Here is an 8,758-nt window from a genome sequence, read left to right as displayed (position 1 = left end):
TCGTCGCCTGAGCTGTGTGGCGGCCCCGCCAGGGAGGGGCGGGCGGAAGGAGACGCTTCGGGCCTGGAGCGGGTGGGTGGGTGGCGGTGCGAAGTGCGTGAGGCAAAAGGGGGCTGAGGGGAGGGGAGAGTCCGGGCTCCGTCCCCCCCCCCCCGCCTCCTTTCCAGATCCCGCTTGCACGGGGCCTTGCAACTGCTCGCCAGGAGGAGAGCTGGGATCTCGGGCGAGCGAGCGAGCAGGCCTCGCTGGGGCTCCGGTAGCCCTCCGAGCCCTTCGGAGGTCAGCAAAGGCAAAGGAGACAAGATATAGGCAAACAAAGGAGGAAGGGGGCTGTGGGGGGAACGGGGGGGGGCGGGCAGATCTCCCCAGGGAGGCTTCCCAACTCCCCTACCCCCCTTCTTCTTTTTCTTCCAAGGTGGCCTCCTTAAAAATAAAAAAAAAGGAGAAGAGAGCCTGGCAGACAAAGGGACTTGCAGGGATGACCGATCTACAGAAATGCACATTCCTAAACCTTTGGCCCACAGTGATTTCTTCCTCTCCCCTCTTTGCAGTTTTTATAACCTTGAGGGTTGGTTTTTTGTTTTTTTTTTAAAGAAGTCACATAGGCTACCCTTCAGATGCTTGACACTGGGACAGTCATGACTACAAAGGATGACCCCTTGCCATCAGCCCCTTGAACTACCTAACCCTGCGATTGACAGCCTGATTCAGAAGTGGCCAGCCCCAACTCTGGTTGCTTCCTGTTCCAGCAAGGGATCCCTAGGATTCCTGAAGACAGCCGGGCAAACATTAGAGACAAAGGGATTGACAGATCCCTATGAACAGGCATCTTCAACACCTAACAGGCAATTTTGTCCTGCTCTGAATGTTGCATTTTGATATAGATGGGTAGGTAAATCTCCTGCAGGACTTTCCCCCTTCCTCTTTCAGAATTGTTGCCGCAAGAGTAAGTCTCACAGAGACCCACATGCCCTGAATCTGAAGAGCCTGTAAATAGATATGCAGAACAGAGATATCTAGCTTCTTTTTCCTGTTCAGCAGGGGACTCCAGTCTCCTTAGAGACAGACTGTCAGAAATTATGGCTGCAGGCTTGTGCACACTTACATGAGAGTAAATGCCATTAATCTCAGTGGAATTTACTTCTGAGTAAGTAGAGCATCAGGCTGCACAAGACTGTCAGAACGTGAAATGCATCAGTTTCCAGATGCAGAGCAATCTTAAACCTCCCTTCCCTCGCTTCCAGTATAGGCCCAAATACATTACTTTTTCAGGTACTGAATTACGGAACTGAGACATGCCCGCACAAACTGTCTACTTCCTACAACTACTGTTTGGATACATAACTTGGCCTAGCTCATCTGCCTATGTGATAAGGATTTTGCAGTATACTGTTTGGGCTCATTTATTTGTAAATAGTTGTATATTAAGGTACATACCTTGTCATAAGGAGAGCATTGCTAAGTGGGCACCAAAGGGTATTTACTAAGAGTCAAGTTCATCATGACTAGGAAGATAAAACTGGGGTGCCACTATGGACCCAGAAATACACTTACTTCTAAGCTATAGAGATACTTGAACATCATCTACACACTTCCTGCTTCTTCTAGCATTGTGTATTTCTCCTTGGGAGTTCATGTGGAATGATTTCAGTAGAGATGCATGAATGGAAGATCTTGCATTGGAATTGGTCACCGCTATGAATTTCTGAGGAAAAGTTTGTCAGCAGTAGTTCTGGCTATCTGTCCAGAGATTGTCTCTAAAAATTTGTGTGATTGAACAATTCCAACCCAGAGGTTTTTATATTTATGCTTGTATGGGAATAATTTCAAAGTGTTCTCATAAAGAAATACATTGAAAATGGCCAACTCAGTTGTTGCTAAAACTTGGCCCAAATACATTTGCTTTCTTTCAGAAATGGTTGTGGAAAGGTCAGAAACATTCAGATCCAGACTTAAATGGTGGACTACATAAATATAATTGTAATCCAATATCTGAAAGCAGTATTGCCAGATCTGTGGCTATCTGCTACCTACCACAATTGAATCCACTATCCCATTCCCTCTTTAGTCTGGTTACATATTGTAAACAATATTTTGGAGTAAGTGCTTGTGGGGCATAAGAGAGATAATCAAAGCTTTCATTTACAAGTTGAGACACATACTGTAGATGAAAATTCAGTTTTAGATTTAAAGTTTTCCTAAAATGTAAGATTGTATTCATTTTCAACATAACAATGGGGCTAAAATATGTGAATTCAATAGATAGTTCCGTTTCAAGACAATTTTTGTGAGGCCTTCTTGCTCTGTGTCATTTTTAGAAGATTGGGGTCCAGTTATGTTGGATAACATTCCACCATGTTTTTTATAAGTGTCTACAAAAAAGAGAGAGACCTTTATAGAGTTTTAAAGGTACAATAACCTTTCTGTTGGTTATCTTTGTTATGTAACTAGTATTTTCTAGGTTAACTGTTGTTACTAGTTTGAAGGACCTCAGTCTTTTTGGATTTTAATCTTCAATAACAATTGCTTTTTGGGGACAGATAAATGTTGAACTGTCGGTAGAGATTTGGGAAAAGGCTTTCTTCCTTTTCAGAACAGAGAGTTGGGAGAGCTTGCTTTTTTACACAAATGCTGGTTGCGGTTCTGCCAGAGTTATCCACAAATAGGTTCCTCAGACTTCAGTAGGACTGGCAGATGTGCAACTTTGTGCAGGGTTGTAGCCTTGATATTTACTTAACTTTGAGAAGGGTTCATTCAGGCTGGGGCTTCTATTAAAATCTGTATGCAGAACTAGTTTACCAGTATTGAACAAACACTTGTGGATGGCTATTTATTATAACACAACTTGTGAAAATGTGAGGCAGTACTTTTGTTTGTTTTTGTTAAACATAGTTTTTGTCTTTGCAAAAAAACTGGGGTTTTGGCCTGTGACTATATATGATATAACCGTTAAAAAGATAGAGGACTATGTCCAATGTTGGTCCTGTTCAGAGTAAACCCTTGGATTGACATTGCTAACTTAGGTCCATTTACTTCAGTGGTTGTACTCTTAAATATAATGTACTTGGATACAGTCCAAAGTAACACGTTTTTGATAAATTATATACATTTAAACTGATACCTCTTCAAGTCATGTCTAAGTGATTAGAGGAACAATTAGGCAATGTAATTACTACTAAAGTTTCATAAACTGGGGTTTTGCTTAGGGTTTTTCTGTAAATAATCTCTTTATCATTCTGACTGCTTTGGTCTATGTAGCAGTAGATCAGATGATGATAGAAGGACACACTTTTAAGAGCTCTCATAATTCTGCAATTTGAATACAACTTAATAGAGAATTGAAAAATACTGAACTTCTCTCTTTTCATGTATTGGAGATGATTATTGGATGCTTCAGAATAATATCTAAAGAAGAAGAAAACCTCAACTACAAATGTAGAGTTGGGATGTTATTTCTTTCTTTCACAAAAGGATTTTCTAATTTAAGATCAGCTGCAAACCTTTCAGAAGACAGGTTTCCCCCCCCAATATCAACCAGCTATGAATTCTTTAGAATTCAGTCAAAGCCTGCAAGGATTGAAAGTTAATATTTAGACTATTATTTAAAGAGTATCCTGCACACCACTGGTTTCCCACCTTGAAAGCACCTGCACCCTGCAATATGCTCAGGGGGTTCCCCAACTCACAGGAGTGTATTTGCAAGGTGCATAGGGAGCTGTGGGGGGGGGGGGGAGATGTCCCACTGCATGTTGACATCATTGGATGTTCACCATGGCCCCTCCACTGAGAAACCATATAGAAAGTCATAAGCATGCAACAGGATGTGAAAGTACTACCCTTCAACAGGTGCATGGGAAAAATGGTTTGACACAGGTATGTTGGAACACTATGCATTTTTGAAATAGGAATATTGCCATTAAAACCTTAGTTTGCAAGGGGTGATGTTGTGCAATTTGGAAACTGCTCTGTCTACTCGGTTTGAAGAGATTATACTTTACTAGGGTCAAAGAGTGCCATTACCTTTCAAAATTGAAGGCGATCAGTGTAAAATTGGCATCTTAGCCATTTTATCATTCTCTCTATTTGAGATTGTCAGTAAAGCAGTACATTATATCCTGTTTAACATGAACACCTAACTCTGGGTTCAAAGCAAGTAAACAGCCCATAGCCATTTAAGAGAATTGATATCATTCATTGCTCATCATTATAGGTGTATATACACATATTTCAACAGAGCTAAGAGCTAACATAACTCTCCAAAATACATAATGAGTGGATGCCACATTTTCCTAAAATGATTATTTTCTGGTAGACTGTCTATCTAGCTTAATTTGAAATGTCATTTTTTTCATGACAAGAATCTCCCACACTTCTAAGAGCCATTGTTTCCTTGTGGGTTGCCTGGGATCCTTAAGTTGTCAAGCCATCAAGAATTTGGTTACAGCAAATAAAGCAACTAAAAGCTGCTAGGCCTTGTTATACCAACTATATTATTAAACAGACCACATATCATTATAGCACTCTAGTGCAATATTTTATTTTTTGAGCAGTTTCACATTTGCACTGATTTTTGAATTTTGCAAAGCATTGCATTTGATTGGCCAGTTTCAATGAAATGTTATCAACAGGTGTTGCTAACTTGTGGGCTGTATGCAGGCTCCTAATAGGGTTTTTTGACCCTCCCATAATTTGCAGTTTAATTTTTTTAAAAACTCTCCTGTGGATCCTTTCTGTGATGTGTCAAAAGGTTTAATGTGGTCCTCCAAAGTTAACATTTTGTTAAAAAAAAAATTCCCCAAAACCTGTTTTAAACTGACTGCTCCTGCGATACTGTAATGCCAGAAGGTTTCATGACCTCTCAAAAATTTGTCCCAAATTCCTTCCCCCATCATTCCCACAGCCCCCCTGCTGTGATTGCATGGCATGAAAAGTTTTTTTTCCTGACCCCCAGGAACCTCCGGAACTGTCCTTAAAAAGGGGGAAGGCTCACTTCCTTTTACATTTTACCGACACTCACTTTTTCACTTTGGCCACATCCACTTTGACATTTGGTCTCCATGGATTAGTATGGCCCTCAGCCTAAAAATGGTTAAAGACCCTGGTTCGCAACATTACTTTATTTTTGCCTTTTTAAAAAATGTAACATATAGTTTAGTTTTCCTTGGATGATACTCATTTTTAAAAGATACCACAAACAATGCACCTAGGCTGCTAATATTAAAATTGGCACATGGTGATAAAAGTACTCTTTAAACGTTAGAATTGCAGAATTTGATGTGATGGAAGTTAGTAATTTTGGTAAAATGTAGGACCACCACCCATTCATCAGCAACCTGAGGACCCCATCAGTCCAGGTGGAAGTATTTTGTAGAGACCATGTTGTAGAACTGCTGATTCCACATGACTCAAGCAAGAAACCCAAGTCAACTTAATGATGAGAACTTTGGAAGTACAGGTAATAAATATTCTGGCCCTCCTTTCTTTTTGTTAGCCAAGGCAATCAGACTTTCTAATGGGTTCTTACCTGCTTTAAAGGTGTTGCACACAACTTTTATATAAAAGACCAAATACACAAATAGTATCTGTGTGGGAGAAACCCACTTATCCTTAAAATAGCAAATGAGCTCACAGAAGAATGATTATACTCTAGAACACCAAAGATACACACTTTTCTCAAAGTATCTACTCCATCTGTAGTCTTTTGGCTGTTATCCAACAGAGAAAGTCTTATAAAATGTATAATCTTACTGGAAGCCCCTGCCCAGATCATTAGTACTGCTATTTGTCTTGGTTGTTATTTACTTGAGTTAATGCCGCAACCTATGAAATCTGAAGAGGTTTACAAAAGTGAAACGCAACAGGCAAGCTGGAGGCTTCAGTGGGACTTTGCACCTGATCAAATGAGCTGTTCTTTCAGCATGGTAGCTTACACAATTGTTTCTAGTGCAACTGCCCAATTGACCCCTGACTTGCTGCTGTTGTTCCTTTACCAGTGCTCCACTTGTCGCTCCTGCACAGGAGATGCCCAGCATTGCAGCAGTGAATGTGTGGGGCTTCCTGTTTCACTCCTCCCCAAAATATCCATTCAGTCTGCCCCATAACAGATTTTGGGGGTGTGCGGGGAGCTGCAGTGGGAAAGGGAGGAGGAGGGGAGCCCCATTGTGCAAGCAGAAGTTTGTTGTGCAAGCTGACACCTTGGATGCTGTCCCAGGAATTAATATGCACAAGTTTCTGAAATGGGATTATTGCATGCATCTATAAGGGACGCGGGTGGCGCTGTGGGTAAAAGCCTCAGCGTCTAGGGCTTGCCGATCAAAAGGTCGGCAGTTCGAATCCCAGCGGCGGGATGCGCTCCCGTTGCTTGGTCCCAGCGCCTGCCAACCTAGCAGTTCGAAAGCACCCCCGGGTGCAAGTAGATAAATAGGGACCGCTTACTGGCGGGAAGGTAAACGGCGTTTCCGTGTGCTGCGCTGGCTCGCCAGATGCAGCTTTGTCACGCTGGCCACGTGACCCGGAAGTGTCTCTGGACAGCGCTGGCCCCCGGCCTCTTGAGTGAGATGGGCGCACAACCCCAGAGTCTGTGAAGACTGGCCCGTACGGGCAGGGGTACCTTTACCTTTTACCTTTATATTGGAATTGCTTTTAGCTGTTTCAATTGTTTTTGTTTGTTTGTGTGTTGGAAGGAAAGGTGGCTATAAATTATTATTATTATTATTATTATTATTATTATTATTATTATTAATTTATTTATTCTCCACCCATCTGGGCGGCTTCCAACGAAACACTAAAATACAATAATCTATTAAACATTAAAAGCTTCCCTAAACAGGGCTGCCTTCAGATGTCTTCTAAAAGTTTGGTAGTTATTTTTCTCTTTGACATCTGATGGGAGGGCGTTCCACAGGGCGGGTGCCACTACTGGGAAGGCCCTCTGCCTGGTTCCCTGTAACTTGGCTTCTCATAGCGAGGGAACCGCCAGAATGCCCTCGGCTCTGGACTTCAGTGTCCGAGGCAGAACGATGGAGGTGGAGACGCTCCTTCAGGTATACTGGACCGAGGCCGTTTAGGGCTTTAAAGGTCAGTGCCAACACTTTGAATTGTGCTCAGAAACGTACTGGGAGCCAGTGTAGGTCTTTCAAGACTGGTGTTATATGGTCTCGGCGGCCGCTCCCAGTCACCAGTCTAGCTGCTGCATTCTGGATTAGCCCCACATAGAGCGCATTGCAGTAGTCCAAGTGAGAGATAACCAGAGCATGCACCACTTTGGCGAGACAGTCTGCGGGCAGGTAGGGTCTCAGCCTGTATACCAGATGGAGCTGATAAACAGCTGCCCTGGACACAGAATTGACCTGTGCCTCCATGGACAGCTGTGAGTCCAGAATGACTCCCAGGCTGCGAACCTGGTCCTTCAAGGGCACAGTTACCCCATTCAGGACCAGGAAGTACTTCTGTCTAGTCAGGATTCAGCCTCAATCCGTTAGCTGCCATCCATCCTCCAACCGCCTCCAGACACTCACACAGGACCTTCACCGCCTTCACTGGTTCCGATTTGAAAGAGAGGTAGAGCTGGGTATCATCTGCATACTGATGAACACCCAGCCCAAACCCCCTGATGATCTCTCCCAGCGGCTGCATGTAGATGTTGAAAAGCATGGGGGAGAGGACAGAACCCTGAGGCACCCCACAAGTGAGAGCCCAGTGGTCTGAACACTCATCCCCACACCACTTTCTGAACACAGCCCAGGAGGAAGGAGCGGAACCACTGTATAACAGTGCCCCCAGCTGCCAGCCCCTCTAGACGGTCCAGAAGGATGTTATGGTTGATGGTGTCAAAAGCCACTGAGAGATCCAGCAGAACTAGGAAACAGCTCTCACCTTTGTCCCTAGCCCGCCGGAGGTCATTGACCAGTGCGACCAAATTTAATAAATAATAATAATAATGAGAACTGTCAGATGAGTATGGAGTCCTTGCTTTCAATTCTAGTCAATGGATTAGCCCATGGTCAAATGTTCCCTTAAGGCAAAAATGCCCAGTGCAGTTGGTAATTTAACTCTGTTGCATTGCGATGTCACTGGATAGAAAAAAGCAGGGCTAAATACTCCTCATCCCGTTCTCCTTGCACATAGCATTAAGTAAGCCAGTTTTAAATCAAAAGTACAACATGAACAAAGAGAAATAATAATTTTATATTTTAGAGTAATAATGTTGGGAACATTACAGCACAGATAGCCAACATGGTGCCCTGCAGATGTTTGTTAATTTATCAAGAAAACATCTTTAATTGCTTTATATTGAAAATGATTCAAAGCAGAAATACAATATATTAACAATCAAAAAGAGACATTTAAAAGCCTTTTTGTGTGTGGATTACATAGTCCCCATTTCACCAAACAGCATGACCAGTGGTCAGGGTGATGGGAATTGTAATTCAGCAACATCTGGAGGGTACTGTGCTGGCTAGCTCTGCATTACAGATTCAACACATGCAAATCTGCAGAGCTCCAGTCTTTTTGTTGCAGAATACAAGCTATGATATTGTGGTTCCGTCACTCAGCTCTGAATGGCTGCATCTAAACATTTGAAAGACACTGATCTTGTTGAACTTTCTGCTTCACCAGTGCTGTGGAGTTAAATGGCATTGCTTCAGTCTTTGAATTTGCTCATATGCCACAGGAGAAATTCTCCAAGTGGCAGCTCAATTCTGTTCCCTCTTGTTGCTGTGATAGCAACGTTTTGTGCCACAAAAGCTGTGGTGGC

General features: G+C 42.8%; 1 protein-coding gene across 3 annotated transcripts in view; it reads left to right on the top strand.

Moving 5' to 3' along the window:
* Positions 1 to 8,758, top strand: part of ZNF148 (zinc finger protein 148) — a 35,103-nt gene that overhangs the window by 331 nt on the left and 26,014 nt on the right. The window lies entirely within an intron of this gene.

Source organism: Podarcis muralis, chromosome 1 (genome assembly GCF_964188315.1).
Source record: "Podarcis muralis chromosome 1, rPodMur119.hap1.1, whole genome shotgun sequence".
NCBI lineage: Eukaryota > Metazoa > Chordata > Lepidosauria > Squamata > Lacertidae > Podarcis > Podarcis muralis.
This window is presented reverse-complemented; position numbering and strand designations above follow the sequence as displayed.